Below are 13,879 nucleotides of genomic sequence, written 5' to 3' on the forward strand. Positions count from 1 at the left end.
AAAATTGCATTGCGATAGTCAGTATCGCATTGCGATTTTCCAAATTCGCATTGTGATTTACTTATTCACATTGCGAATTGGAAAAATCGCAACGCAAATTTGGAAAATCGCATTGCGATAGTCATAATTGCGTTGCGAATCTGGAAACTGATTTGCGATAATGGAGACCGCGTTGCGAATTAGCGATCGCATTGCGATTTTGTTGGTCATTTTGGCAAATCCGAAAAAAGTTGGTTAAAATCGTATATTATATGGGATTTTTGGTCACTGAAGTTATTTTCTCTTTAAAAAAACATATATTTTTAAATATTCACATCGCACGGTCCAAAATCATGCGATCGTATCATAAGATTTTGACCTTTTAAAAGGAAAAGAAAAATTGAGAGTTTTTAAGTCATGACAATATACTATTATTTAACTTCAAGTTGTCCCTCCGTCCAATAATATTTTAAACATTTTTGTTTCATATAAATGGCAAGTGTAAACTTTTGTTCCTACCAATTGTGGGCATTCTGATTCGGCATCAAAGGAAATGTCTACCTTGCCCATGAAATTCAAGTATATCGCTATTTATTGGACCGTTTATTGAAGGCGGTTTTCGGGATTCCAGAATAGATTTCGTTTAAATTTTAAAAAATTGGAGTATATATATAATACGAGATTTTGGATGGTTGTGTTTTTGCGTGTACGACTTGACGGCGTCGTCGAGGAGGACTGAAGGTGACCAACGATAGCTCGTGCGGCTCACGTGACTGAAAACAAAGAAGGGGAATGAGGAAAAGAGTGGGTCAAATTCTGAAAATCTCCTATTACTTGTCCCTTTTTCGAATTTAGTCTTTTTAATATACGTTGATCATTTTTTCTTTTCTAAAATTTGTTTTTAAATCTTGAAACATTTTTTTATCAAATGTGTTTGTACAGAAGAATAAAAAATTATAATTATACAAATATAATTGTATAAAAGGCGAGACCATTAGACTTTTTTTTTGTAAGAGTAAGGTATGGAGTATCGAAAAATCAAATTTGATACATGTTTAGTTTGAAGAATTTAAAATAATTCTTTTTGCCATTTTACATATGATTTAGTGGGCATTGAAAATTATGTGTTTAGAAAACATTGAAATTTATGTTTAAATCTATAATTTAGGGATCTTTTACATAATTTGACCACAAAGTAAATATTACGGAGGACAAAACACGCACACACTTGAAACACGTGCTGGAGGAGGGATTTTTCGGTGTAGGAGCGCGACCATTGAAAGGCAAAGACATCGGTATGGGCAAACGAGCCACGTGTCGGTGCACGTGGGGCGCTATAGGTGGATGGTAGAATATGTGTGTAAAATAATAATATAATAAAGAGTAAAATATACAAATGGTCTTCCGACTACAAAAAATTTAACTCGATTCAAAAAGTTAATTTTTTTGACTTGATTCGACTCGATTTGACTTTGAATTGTAATTTCATAAACTCGACTAGAAAAATATTCAAGTTCAAATTGAATTATAAAATACAACTCGAAAAACTCAAAATTTTTAGTAATCAGTAGATTGATTTTCAAGTTTGATTCGAATCCACATACTCTGTAAGATATATGTATACCACATATGAAAAATATGAAAAAATATATATGTATTATATATGGTTTATAAAAAATATTTAAATTGGAATAAAGTAATATTGTAATATTATAAATATTTACAGCTAATTTTAAACAAAAACTTAAATATTCGACTCGAATTTTATAAAATCGACTAGATCGAATGCTCACCTTACCCCCGACTATAAGGCGCTACTTTAGATTGAAGTGTCCAATTATTATCAACATAGTATGTAGTGAGAGCAAAATAAGAACGTGAAGTGCAAGCAAACCATCTATCACATGTAAAACAGATTCGACTTGAAACAAAATGCATTGAATCAAGTAGGTTCTTCTTTTGCTTTTCATGATGTGACATGAAAAACTTAGTAATAATATACCTAGAAATATCCTTTACATTAACATTAAGATAATGATGCAAAGCACTAAGTTCATCATGATCAACCATACACAAAGCATAACCATGACACAAAATAGTCTCATCAAATAATTCACAATATCCATTTTGATCAAAAGAACTTACTATATTAAGATTTTCAGCCAGCAAATCTTTATAAGTTTGACATTTATCAATATGCCTTTTAGGGTTATATGTACCGTTATAAGAATCAATTTTATACCTTTTGATTTTTGATTACTTACATTGGGCATAAAGACCACCTTCGAGAAACTTGATAAAGGTATAACGGTCCCAAACAGGAGAAGTTCTTCTCCTAAATTCTGATGAAGCTATCCTTTTAGAGGAAATAATGTCATCAATTGCTACAAACTATTGATTATTGAAATCCTCTTCAAACAAAAACAAAACAAATAATCATTTGTTAAAACAGTAAATATAAACCAAAAAAAACAAAAAATTAATAACATAAAACAGAATATAAAAAACTAAATAATCAAAAGAAATAAAATAAAAATTGAAAATAAAAAAATAAATAAAAATATAAAACAATATAAGAATCAACTAATTCAATGTACTTCACATTAACATAAGAATCAACTAATATCTTTCACATTAACATTAAGAATCAATTAATATCCTTCACATCGACAAATAAAAACATAAAACAATATAAGAATCAACTAATATCCTTCACATCAACAAATAAAACAGAAATAATATAATAATCATCTAATTCAAAGCCCTTCACATTGACATAAGAATCATCTAATAGAAAACAAATAAAAACAAAAAATAAGATTGAACTTATAAAAATTAGAAAAAAATAAAAATAAATAGAAAACATAAAATAAAAAATAAAAACAGAAGAAAAAAATATAGTGTATACAGAAAATAAAAAGAAAACATAAAATTAAAAACATATAAAATTAAAAAAACAGAAAATAGAAAACATGTAAAAAAACATAAACAATTAGCAAATAAAAAACGATTATTTTTTACCTCTTTGGGATTGCTAATCACTTTGATCTCTTTGTAGATCCTCTGCATGAGAAAAAACATAGTTTTAAAAAATAAATAATCATTTGTAAGAACATAAATATATATAAAAAAACATAAAACATAAAACAAAAGCAAATAAAAATGATCAAATTTCTTTAATTCTTTTGAGGTTTACATATATCTAAGAAGTTTTAAGTAACATATTAGTATTTTTTAAAGTATGAATATAATTTCAACATATATAATATTGATGATCATATTGTATATTTTTCCCGTTTTATTTTCTTTTAAGTTTATGTTCCTGTATGACTTTGTGTTCTACATGAGATTTTATTAATTTTAGTTGAATTCCTAGTTCATGGATAGCTTTTGTGTAATGTTATTGTTTTATGCCAATTGATAAGTTTTGGAGTAATTGGTTTAAAGGCTTAAACTTCTCGTAGTATCATATATTAAATCACTAATTTTAGATCTGCCAAATTTTATTAATTTAGAGCATTTTCATTGTTTTATTAATTTATGTTTTCTAATTTTTTTATAAAATTTAATTATCCAATTAAATTAATTGAATCAATAGACCAATCAAGTTAAACCAAATTGACTCGCAACACAAACACCCTGGATCGGATCCCATAACAACCCAAAATTACCTTTTAACACAACAACTCAGAATTACAAATGAATAATACAAAAAAAATAACATAAAACAAAAAACAAAACATACTACTAAAAATAGAAAACGAAAAGAAATAATAAAAACAAAAAGTAAATAAAGTAAATAAACAATACAAAACAAAAAAATACAAAATATAATATAATATATATAAAAAACAAAAACATATATATATATATATATATATATATATATATATATATAAAAAAATTTTAATACATATAAAAAATAAAATAAAATAAAAAATAAATCATTGTGGTTTTTTACCTCCTCGTGTTGGTTGATCATTTTGTTTTCTTTGTAGGTCTCCTACATGAGAAAAAAGATAGTTATCTATTTTTTAGAACCTTAAAAAAAAAAAAAAACTTACCTGGGAAATTTATCTCATACGAATGAGAATCTATCAAACCCTAAAAATGAAAGGATTTTGTTGAAAAAATTAAAGTAGCCAATAATAGAAGATGATGAGTCAAGAAGATGAGTAGTCACGAACAGTAGGTAAATAGTCAGAAAATTTTTAGTATGAACAACTGTTTTTTTTTTGGTTTTATGAAGAATGGAACTATAGAATATGAGGAGTCGAGAAGGTGGAGGATTCTAGAGAATTTTTTTGGATGAATAATATATATATACATATATATATAAGTATATGTAGTTTATAAACTATATATAAATATAAACTATATATCTACTATGTATAAGTATAAACTATATAGTTTGCATATAGTTTATATTAATAAACTATATAATTTATACATAGTATATATTTATAATTATACATAGTATATATATAAATATAAACTATATATCTACTATGTATAAGTATATACATATAAATTATAGAATATGAGGAGTCGATAAGGTGGAGGATTCTAGAGAATTTTTTTGGATGAATTGTGCTTATTTTCTGAGTTAGATCTTAAAAAATAAGAAATGAACGATTTTTTATATTTTTTCAAATATGATGAGTCAAGAAGTTGGAGGATTCTAGAGATTTTTTAAGAATGACAATGTTTATTTTCTTTTTCTAGATTAGACCTAAAAATATAAGAAAGAAACTATTTTTTATGATGTTTTGGATTGAAAAAAATAATGAAGAACTGATGAAGGAATTTTTGTTTTGATAAAAAAAACACAAAAAAGAATGAAAGTTTTTTTTTTTTTGGATCGGACATGCTTTTTTTGGAAGAAAAGATGAAGAACACAGACGAGTTTTAGGAGTTTGATCGAAAAAATTTTGAATATGGAAAAATATGTTTTTCTAGAGAAGGGAAATGATTTTTCGAGATAAATAATTTAGAGAGAGATGATTCAGAAAATGAGAAATTAAAATTGAAAATCAATAAAAAAAATGGTATTTATATTACATTTTAATTTGTGCTTCTAGGCCCGAACTTCTATGAATACGGTAGTATTGTCTCTTAAGTTTAAATTATTTCAATTTAATTATTTATCTTATTTTAATTGCTTTTAATTTCAACTTGAAATTTTGTATTTATTTATTTAGTTCTACACATATATACTTTATATATGTACTTATAAGTATAATGTATACTTATATTATATATGTATATATATATATATATATATATATACTTTATACTTATATATTATATATTATGTACTTATAAATATAATGTATACTTATATTATATATATATATACTTATATTATATATATATATTATATAAATATAAATTATATTATATTATATTATATAATATATAAATATATATATCTACATATAAATATAAACTATAGTATATAGTTTTATATATCTTATATGTAAACTATATAGTATATATAATATATATATATATAGTTTACATATAGTATATATGGTTTATATATAGTTTATATTAATAAACTATATAATTTATAATTATATATAGCATATAAATATAAACTATACAGTTTATATATAGTTCATATATAGTTTATATAGTTTATATATAATTTATATAGTTTATTAGTTTATATATATAGTTCGTATGTAAACTATATAATTTATTTAGTTTATATATATAGTTTATATATAGTATATATGGTTTATATATAATTATATATTAATATGTATAAACTATATAGTTTATATATAAACTATATATAGTTATATAAATTAAACCTAAACCATATATACTATATGTATAAACTATATATATAGTTTATACATAGTAGTATATAAACATAAACTATATAATTTATACATAGTAAATATAATTTATAATTATAAATAGTATTTTTATAAATATAAACTATATAGTTTATATAGTTTGTATATAGTCTATATTAATAAACTATATAATTTATACATAAGTATATAATTTATATTTATATATATATATATATATATATATATATAAATTATATATTATATATACTTATGTATAAATTATATAGTTTATTAATATAGACTATATACAAACTATATAATTTATACTTATATACTACTATGTATAAACTTTGTTAAAGGGAGAAGTATTGTTGATAATACTCTCCTTGCTCAAGAAATTGTGAAAGGGTATGGGAGGAAAAATATCTCCCTCGGTGTGCAATAAAGATTGATCTCCAAAAAGCCTTTGATTCAGTTCATTGGGGTATCATTCCTATTATCCTTAAGGCTCTTGATCTCCCTACTTCTCTTATAGACTGGATTGTTGCTTGCTACTCAAATGCTACTTATTCTATTGCTTTTAATGGAAGTCTGATTGGATTTTTAAGGGTGCCAAATATCTTAGACAATGTGACCCTTTATCCCCTATATTGTTTGTGATGGTTATGAATGTCCTTTTAAAAATGCTCAATATTGTTGCTGCTAAAGGGATTTTTAACTTTCACCCAAAGTGTAAGAAAATTGGCCTTACACACTTAACATTTGCTGACGACCTTCTTATATTCTGCAAAGGTAACATTGAGTCTGTCTTGGGAGTCATTATTGTTCTTAACTCTTTCTATGAGCTTTCTGGCCTTAAACTCAATGCCCTCAAGAGTGAAATCTTTACTGCTGGAATTTCTGCTCAAGTTATTAATAAAAAATTTTCTTATTCAGGATTCAAGCATGGTCTACTACCTGTTAGATATTTGGGAATTCCACTGGTAACCAGGAAGCTTTCTCCTAAAGACTGTCAGCCTCTCCTTGACAAGATTTATTCTAGAATTCATCAATGGTTAAGGATGAAACTTAGTTATGCAGGTCGGATTGAACTTGTTAAGACTGTTATTCTCTCTGTTGCAAATTTCTGGTGCAGGCAACTGATTTTACCCCAATCTGTCATACATAGGATTGGACAAATATGCTCCATATATTTTTGGAAAGGATCTGATATCCCTGCCTCTGGAGCTAGAGTGAGTTGGGATCGAATCAGTATGCCTAAGTCTGAAGGAGGATTAGGGATTAAGGACATTAAGTCCTGGAACAAAGTATGTGTTGAAAACATTTTTGTGTTTCGATATAACAAATTAAGTTTAAATGAATTTTAAGATTTTACAAATGATTTTCAAAGTATATTCGATTTAATTAATCGAATATCAAATTATTACTCCAAGTCTTTCAAGTTCAAATTCAAACCTTACTAAATGTGTAAAATTGTGTTTTATACTTAAACTATTTTTGAAACAAATTTCATAAAGTATTTTGAACCAAAATCAAGCCTAAAATCAATTTATCAAAGTGATGCACCGATGCACCGATGCCCCAATCCATGCATCGATGCACCATGAATTAATTGAACATCGAATGCATTTCATGCATCGATGCACATACCATGCATCGATGAACTAAGTATTTTATGAAAACATCGAATGCATTTGATGCACCAGCCATGCATCGATGCACTATGGTTATTTTGAAACATCGAATGCACTTGATGCATCGATGCACTCTTAGTGCACCGATGCACTAAGGGTCCAACGATCAAAATATTTGAATTTTACACTGATGCACCGATGCACCATGGGTATGCATTGATGCACTGACGCTCCCAACTGCTTTAATTAATTGTTTTCACACTTAAACGACTCTATTGACTACACTAAGCATCCCCAACGTTTAGAATCATTTGAAGGTGTATTTAAACAAGCTTAGAAGCCATTGATAAAAAACAAGAAACAACAATCAACAAGAATCAAGAGAGAAACAAAGAGAAAGCATCAAACCTCAAGTTTGAGCATTTCAAGCCTATTTTTCATTCAATATTCATTTTGCTTTCAAGAACACTACTTGTACTCAATTGTACTCATTTTTTAGTGTTCTTTTCTTTGTTCTAGAATTGTGCAAACAATATACCTTGTGAGTATTTCCTTGTAAGTTTGCAAATTTGTAATATTCTCTTTGAGAAAGAGTGTTCTCAAAAATTGTGGTATATTCTTGAGGGAGTTGTAAGGTTATATCTTTGGCCTTAAAAGAAAGAAAAAATTAGTGAATTTGTTGGAAAATCCTTAGTGTGGATAGCTAAGGTAGTGGACGTAGACTTTGATTGAGAAAGTCGAACCACTCTAAATCGTTGTGCAATTACTTTCAATTTTTTGCAAAAGTTTCCACCAAAATTTTAATTGCCAATTCACCCCCCTCTTGGCCGATTTCGTCGATCGATTAACTCAACAGTCTGTACGATTACCCTTATTAAAAATCTTTTGGCTGGTGAGGGTTCTCTTTGGGTTGCTTGGACCCATAAATATATTATCAAGCAACAAAACTTATGGTCCATGGACATTGTAACATCCGCAATACCGGGTTAGTGACTAAATTAAAAAGTTTCAAAATTTGGTGACTAAAGTAGAAGAATAAAATAATTTAATGATTATTGGAAATATATGATGAAGGTTATTTAGTAATTATTAAAGGAAATTAAGGGTATTATGGTCTTTTTCCTTTAAAAGATATTTTTTTCCTTTTATAAGAGTGGAAAAAACGTGGAAAGAGAGCTATCTGGAAGCTTTCTTCTTCTTGCTTTCTCTTCTTCATGTGGGGCTTAGCTACAATAGGTAAGTTGGGTTTTTATAGTTAATTACTGTAAATATTAAGTGGATTTTGATTCTTTAGGTATTGAATAAGCTTAAGGAAAGCTTATATGGGATTTAAACAATAAGATAAAAGAATTAAGAAGGAATTTGTAATATGAGTTTTAAGATGGAATTTTGATATGGTATGGTTGTTGAAGTTTTATGGATGAATTTGACTTGTCATCAATCTAATTAAGAAGTATGAAGTGTTAGAATTGGAATTAGAACACATTGAAAATTTAGTGTGATTCTTGAATGCCATGTAAATGATGAAATTTTGGGTTTAAAGAAGTGATTATGGAATAGAAATGAGTTTAAATATGTGTATGGAAGTTAGGAATATTAAAGGAAGTAAAATATGAAGGTTTAAGCTGAAATGAAGTGAATTTCGAGCTCAAAATAGGATTTCTGGGCTAGGGAAATAGAGATAAAAAAATTAGTGGAATATTTGAATAAAACGTAAAGAAGAGGACTTGATAGCAAAAATAAGAAAGTTAAAAAATAGCAAACATGGCCACGTGGAAACATCATGTAATGAAATAAACATAAATGTGTAGAATACACATAAATAATTAAAATATATTTATTTAAAAGAAAAACTTGAAAAGAAAGCAACTCCACTATCCCCCCCAAAAAAAAAAGATTCTGGCGTGCACTAAGCTCTTATAATAATCTCCCCCGGCCTTTCTTTCATGAACCGAGGCAACCTCCACGTCCTATAACATTCCTCCACGTGTTGCTCACTTGTGTAAAGAAGTGTGCTCATCTGAAGCATTATTGGATGGTGAGAAAGGTGTTTAGATGAGTAATTGCAAATCACGAAAAACACCAAAAACTTTTCATTCTAGAATACTGTTAGGTGGTATATTTAAAGCAACAAATATCAATTAATAAGTTTTTTTTTCTTTTCTAAAAAATAATAATTATTGAAAGGGGAGAGGAAGAAACAATGACAAATGGGGAATGGGGTGATTAGTATAGATAATGTAAATGAAAGGGAAATGTCTCTTTCGTACAACTAAGCTACTTTCTTTTTTCACTATTTTTATTATTTTTTCTTTATTTTAAGACCGTTTTGTTGATGGTGTTATAATCAAGATGAATGAATAATTTTATATAAAAAAACGTAAAATTATAAAATATTAAATATAGGAATTATATCATTAATATAATATATAAAATAATTAAATTATATTAAAATTTAAAAGGATATGAAATTAGGGAAAAAGAGGGTATTCATGTGACGTGTATGGTGGTTTTTATATGACATTGGTTTCATGTTAGTTTTGGGGTTTATTTGGATTCCAACCAATACCTTATAAAGTGGGTTTGGAACCAATCCACTTCCATCAATTAAACACAAGAGATTATCTCAACATTCACGTCCTCACTTGGATTTTAGGTTATTGATCTTCATAAGAATATATATAAACGAGCATGGGTGTGTAGAAAGGATGTTATGAAAAATATTATTATTTTATACACTTTTAGTAAAAGAATAATTTCAAGTGTTGTTTTAAGTAAATTAAAAAAATAAAATAAATAACGAAACACGTGATATCATGTTAATACTGTCTATAAGGTTATTTTTTATTAATAGTATATTAGATAACAATCTGAAAAGAAAACATCTAAACCACTTTTTTACTATTTGTAATTAGTTCACTTTTTGTCTTGCTCTTATTTTCCACGTTATCTTATCTATTAGCTTAGTTGATAATATTAAGAATGGGCTAAAATACTTTGACAATTGGCAAGGAATTTTGTTATGTCGTGACAATCTTTCATTCTTACGGCTAATATTATGAGATTGTTGTGTGTCTAAATTTTGTCTAAACTTGATTTTTAAATATTGACTAAGTTTAAAGTTATAGTCAGATCAAAATTTAATATAGATGATAAATTTTGTATGATTTTTTTTTAATTTCAAAGTTTACACTTCGAACCACATGTAAAATATATAATTTTTTTATCATTTAAATTAACAAGATATTAATGAATATCGATAATTTTATAAATTTCGTCGTAAAAGGGATGGATATGTGTAAGAAGAAAAAAAGTTGAAGAGTTAGATGTTTGTACACAAAGTATAGAAAAGGATTAAGATTTGGCGGATATGACTTGTATACCTTGATCTTGAAGTTGGGGTTTTAATCATAAAGTGATGGAGAGGAGATAACAAAGTGGGAGGGGACACTTTGATTGGTGCAATTAAGTCAATAGGCACAAAAGGCCAAGTGGAAAAGGTCAGCAAAGGTGAGACGTATTACTTGTGCCTTTCCCCTTCTACATTTCATTTCCACAAGAAAGAATATTATCCCAAAACTAAAACTACATTGTTAGGCAAACGTCACACCCAAAAATCACACATCGTGCTTTTTACCCGGATAATTACATGTCTTCCAAAATCACCAAAACCCATTACGGCGGGCAACACATTAACAATAAGGCAAAATTACATAAACACTCACTGAAATATTAATTTCTTTTCTTATTAAAGTTTTAAAAAATAACAAAACAATCAATAATGTTATGAAAATTAATAAAATGGTCACTCAACTGTTACGTTCCGTCAAGTGACTAACGTTGGTCTAACATGACAGATGCTATGATAATTTTTAATGAATTAATATCTATAAATAAAATTATGACACGTGATATTATATTAATGGTACGAAAAAAGTCTGAAAATATGAAATTCATCCTATACAAAGAGTGAAAACGGAATATAAGGTCTCAATCCTCAACTAAAAAAAAGAATGTTTATTTAGAATTTCATATAATTTTTGTATCCATTCTACCCATTAATAACATTCACGTCGTCATCACACATAATAAAAGAGAGGAACAAGAAATCCGTGAATTTAGTTAACCTAAGCGAAAAACGACTTAGCCGAAAGAAAATTCAAAATTGAAAATAAATCCTCTTAAAATTACATACACGAAGAAGGATACACAAATACGATTGTATTCTGATTTAAATATAATATTCTTCCATAAAAGCATCTTTAGTTTTTCAATTCCTTCGGCTTTCTTTCGTAATCACTTGTCAAATGCCGAAGAGATTAGATGCTTTTCTTCATACTAATGACACATCACATATGGAACATTGGATAAAATTCTCTTTTCAATTCTTAAATGGGTGGGAAACAATTCTTATTCTACTCCAACGGTTTAATTTTAGACTTATTTTTACGTGATATATAATTTAAATTTTTATATTTTTAATATTAATATATAATGATTATAATTATTTTATTGAATGATATGTTCGATATTAATAGCTTTGCTTCGGTGGGTTGTTGTATTTACAAGGGAAAAGAATATCAATTGCCAAGGCTGGTTTGTTCTTTTTTGAAATTTAGTTTTAGGTTTGGCAAACATTAGAAGATTAGTTGGGGGAGAGGGGCCAGGGGGGCCCTCTCCTTGTACTAGATTTGATGTTTCAAGCAAAAGCATTATCACAAGTGTTGTGATCGTGTAATCATCTATGAAAATCATATGACCATGCCTCCTACCTATGCAATTTCATTTATTTTTATAATATATGTTTAAAGATTGAGTTCCAAACTATAAATTTCATAGTTTCCGCATGATTGAAATTAGGAATGTTAATTAAATGCGTTAGAGTGAGATTTTGGTAGATACTATAATAATAAAATTCCATCATGATGTAATTTGAATTTTAAATATATTTTTCATTTGGAAATTTAATTAAAAATTCAACTACAAGAGTTAAACTTGAGATGTAATATAAAAATAAATTTTAATAGTTGAAGGGTTAAATTAAAAGATTCCGAGTAATCAAGCAAGTATGATTGAATTTATCCATTATTTTACTAGATTCACTGAAACCATTAGCATTCTAGTTGTTATGATTCATCAACCACAAGAATAATTAAAAAGAAGCAACAAATAGTGAAGAAGAAGAAAAAAAAGGAAGTTAATGATTGAGGCGAGGTCTGTTGATTAGAAATAAGAGGGTGATTGTGTTTTCAACTTTTTTCTTTCTTTCCAATTTAGTGTGCTCCCCCTCCTGAATCCCCTATTCCCAAGTTGAATATCATATCCCATTGAAATGATAGTAGGTTTAATTAATATAAAATATAATACATGCGATTAATATTTTATTAAACATATATTGACTTTAGATGTTGATAGCCCAACCGCAGGAGCCCTTTCCAGGGGTTACTATTCTTACCACTTTTAGTCATGGCTCGTCCACTATACATGCACATTGATCAAAATTAGGACATTAATTTTGCTGTCTGGGGACCAAGAATTTCCCATCGGAAGAATCAGGTTCTGTAAGAAAAACTAACCCCCATGGTTTCTCATTCACTTGCAATGAAAATGGAATAAATGCTGCCATTAATGGATTCCTCCCCCATAAACTATATGCTTTTCTTTTGATTTTTGTGTAAGAAGAAAATTGTTTTGTTCTAAACTACTTTGGGAAGCAATGTGCTGTCATTTGTGTAAGAATAATTGCATCGTGAACTAATAATAAGGGATGGATTCATCCACTGATGTTGCTGCAACTAACTCTACAAATTGATTTTACAAATAGTTCACTATGCATGAATGTATCAATTTAAATATGAGGTGTAAAGAGTATTCCTCCAAAACATTTTAATAGGAATATTTAACATTTTATATAGTAATCTTAAAAGGTATTGAAAGAAATTACGATAGTGAAGAAAATTATAAAAGAACGGTCCATCCTAAGTTATGTGAATGTGAATAAAGAGATGTATATATAGAGAGAGAATTAATGATGAAATATGGTCCCAAAATGGTAGTCCAACAGCTGGTATAAGTACGATAAGCCTTCAAACTCCAAATCAATATGCGGATTAAAATAAGCATAATGTCTTATGAAACGTTAATGTTATAATAATCATTAATTGTATAACATGAATCTGGAACTGTACTCGTGCACATGCTTTGGAACCAATCCTTGATTCACACCCCAAATACTAAATCCATTTGCACTTCATTAATTACCACTACGTCATAGTTTTTAGAGTGTAATATCATGATTAGAAAATAAATCATTCTATTAACTTTTAAAAGAAAATGTTATTAACAAAAACGACATGCTAAACCTTATTTTTTTTGGAAGCCGAAAACTCGAGCAAGAGATGAGTTAAAAGTAGGAGGCAGTAGCCTATTCGATTGGGCCCATTGATGGCTGAGTATTTT

The sequence above is a fragment of the Hibiscus syriacus genome, unplaced genomic scaffold (assembly GCF_006381635.1).
Source record: "Hibiscus syriacus cultivar Baekdansim isolate YM2019G1 unplaced genomic scaffold, ASM638163v2 tig00111220_pilon, whole genome shotgun sequence".
Taxonomy (NCBI): domain Eukaryota; kingdom Viridiplantae; phylum Streptophyta; class Magnoliopsida; order Malvales; family Malvaceae; genus Hibiscus; species Hibiscus syriacus.